The sequence below is a fragment of the Rattus norvegicus genome, unplaced genomic scaffold (assembly GCF_021556685.1).
Source record: "Rattus norvegicus strain SHRSP/BbbUtx unplaced genomic scaffold, alternate assembly SHRSP_T2T unassigned-0000091, whole genome shotgun sequence".
In the NCBI taxonomy this organism is placed as follows: domain Eukaryota; kingdom Metazoa; phylum Chordata; class Mammalia; order Rodentia; family Muridae; genus Rattus; species Rattus norvegicus.
Window position 1 is genome coordinate 16,916 of NW_028238824.1, and position 3,085 is coordinate 20,000.

The 3,085-nt window shown below is 45.6% G+C and overlaps 1 long non-coding RNA gene across 2 annotated transcripts in view; it reads right to left on the reverse strand.

Annotated features, from left to right (window-relative positions):
• Positions 1-594: 594 nt before the first annotated feature.
• The window catches only part of LOC147997650 (uncharacterized), an 18,761-nt gene continuing 16,270 nt past the window's right edge, over positions 595-3,085 (reverse strand). Inside the window, exons 2-3 of one of the 2 annotated variants that reach the window (XR_015647648.1) lie at positions 1,730-1,928; positions 595-824 (exon numbers count right to left, since the gene is read on the reverse strand). This is a non-coding gene — a long non-coding RNA (uncharacterized LOC147997650). The remainder of the gene's footprint in view (positions 825-1,729; positions 1,929-3,085) is intronic. The other variant, XR_015647649.1, reaches the window with a different exon arrangement.

The window sequence follows — 3,085 nt, forward strand, 5'->3', positions numbered from 1 at the left end:
GGTTCGGTCCCCAGCTCCGAAAATAAAATAAAATAAAATAAAATAAACATTAAACATTAATCGGAAATAATGGAGTCAGCAGTTAAGAGTTCTGACTGTGTTCTTCCAGAGGTCCTGAGTTCTATTCCCATGGTGGCTCACAACCCTCTGTTATGGGATCGATCTGCTGTGTGTCCGAAGACAGCTGCAGTGTGCTGTTTGTAGGGTAAAGAAAAAAATACTAAAGAAGAAAAAAAAAAAAAGAGAGAGAAAAAGTTAGAAGCACCAAGTCAAGTCATGTAAATATTGCCCACATTCGGATTTAGACATGCCTGAGCTGTCAGGGCGAGGCTGGGTGAGAGCGAATCAGTGAACGATCGGACTCTTCCTCTCTCTGTGAGGGTGTGTCATGAACTCTATTACCATTTCCAAAGAGTTAGGTATGCTGGAGCGAAGTGGACCGGAAAGCCAAGGGAGGAGAGGTATGCCTACACGAGTCCACCCAACCCCCCCGCCCCCCCCCCAGGGAGACATCCTCGAGTGGTGGGGGGAGGGGCGAAGGTGTGGAGGGATAATTTCCAACAAATAAATCCCAACAAATAAATTACTAGAGACTTGATTCATTGATTTACTTTAAATTTATTGAGTGTATCGGGAAAGAGGGAAAATGGGTCAAGGAGGGAGGGAGGGAGGGAGGGAGGGAGGGAGGGAGGGAGGGAGGGAGGGAGGGAGGGAGAGAGGGATATCTTTTCCTCCAAATCGGCTGGTATGTAGTCTCAGTGCGTCAGAAAAAAGACTGCTTCTGGCCTCCTTTCTGATTACCCCAAGGCAGTCTGGTCACCGTGCTGTAATAGAAAGGGAAACCACAGTCAAGTCATGGGAGCGAGCGAGCAAGCAAGCAAGCAAAAATCATAAACAAAAGCAAAAACACGTCTGTTAAGTTGAGCAGAGCAGAGCAGAGCAGAGCAGAGTAGGGCAAAGCAATACAAGGTCACATTCCACAAAGGCTGATATAGTCTGCCATCTTGGTCTACAGAGTGAAAAGTAGAAGGAGAAAATGAATATCGCTTTGTGTGTCACAAAGTTTTTAAGTTGTAAGGAACATTGCAGGGCTAAACCTTCAAATCCTCAAACCACCCAACCCAAGCTTTCCTCCTCCTCATCCTCCTCCTCCTCCTCCTCCTCCTCACCCCCCATTGCCCCCCCCCCGTGTGGTGTGTGTGTGTGTGTGTGTGTGTGTGTGTGTGTGTGTGTGTGTGTTTGCGCACGAGCTCGAGCTCGGGCACGCATTTCTTTCACTGCACAACCATCATTGGAGGACGTTTAAATAAACACGAATGAATCAGACAGGCAGACAGACAGGGGCCCATAATGGATCCCTACAACTCGGTGGTGGTGGTGGTGGTGGTGGTGGTGGTGGTGGTGGTGGTGGTGGTGGTGGTGGTGGTGGTGGTACACACCGATTTGTTGACCTCTTTCTTTTAAAGAAAGGACAAGAAACAAAGAGAAATAAAAATGAAGGAATATAGACCTAGCCAAATATTATTTTATTCCCTCCTTCATGGAGCGACAAGAAGATTTATTCATCAACCTTCGTCTAGAATAAGAAAGTAATTGCAAATGAAATCGAGCCATCTTACTGTAATAAGATGTTATCGAGAGAAAGGGGAATTGGATACTGGATCCATTGCTGCCCCCCCCCCACACACAAATTGGAAAGAAAAGCAACTCCCCAGATCGCTCAACTAACGAGGCTTATTTAAAACTGGAAAAAGAGGGCTGGAGAGATGTCTCAGCGGTTAAGAGCCCTGGCCGCTCCTCCAGAGGTCCTGAGTTTTCAATCCCCAGCAAGCACATGGTGGCTCCCAACCATCGGTAATGGGATGAGGCCTTCTTCTGGTGTGTCTGAAGATAGTTACAGTGTACTCATAGTCACAAAATAAATAATTCTGGAAAAGAAGAGGAAATAACTTTTAAAAAAAAGAAAGGAGGCTGACTGGTCGACCTTCCTTCCCTCCCTCCCTCCCTCCCTTCCTTCCCTCCTCCCTCCCTCCCTCCCTCAGGTTCGTACCTAGGAACTCATGCACACACAGCCACACCCCCCCCCACACACACATATATTTAATATTCAATATTTATAAAAAATACGACTGGAGAGATGGTGAGAACAATGGAAAGCAGAGAACTATTCAGCTGACCAATTGATACCTTCAGTTTGCTTATAATGGAAGGGACAACTGGCCGACCCTCCCCTGTCACACACACACACACAGAGAGAGAGAGAGAGAGAGAGAGAGAGAGAGAGAGAGAGAGAGAGAGAGAGAGAGATTGAATGTAAACCAAAGGGGGGGGGGGGCGGAAACATAGTACTGGGGTTGGGGATTTAGCTCAGTTGGTCAGTGGTAGAGTGCTTGCCTAGCTAGCAAGCGCAAGGCCCTGGGTTCGGTCCCCCAGCTCCGAAAAAAAAGAGAAAGAAACAAAAACAAAAAAATCATAGTACTGCAAGTACCAGTCACTGCTTTGTATGTAAGGCATAGGACAACTAGTCGACCTCGTTTTCCAACTGGTCGATATATAATATATTTTATATATTATATATTATATATTATAGATATATCATTAATAAATTGAAAAAAAAGAGCCAGAAGTCAATACCAGGTGGATCGAGTAAACTACACGTCGCCATATGTTAGGGACATCTGGTCGACCTAGGACAATTGGAGAGGGATCATCAAAGGCAAAGTGCCGTCGGGACTACTGGTCGACCTCCGAGAATCTCAGAAGAAAGAAAGATATACATGGATACAGATAGATAGATAGATAGATAGATAGATAGATAGATAGATAGATAGATAGATAGATAGATTTTATTAAAAAAAAAAAGTCCAAAGCCTTGCGAGGGCGCTCGTCGCCGGATACTTCAGACATCTGGTCGACCTCCCTCAAGAGGAAAAAAAAAAAAAAAGACAGAGTCCCGGCAGGGAGTACTGGTCGACCTCTGAGAAGCTCAGAGGAAAGAGTTTATGTGTGTGTGTGTGTGTGTGTGTGTGTGTGTGTGTGTGTGTGTGTGTGTGTGTGTGTGTGTGTGTGTATATATATATATATG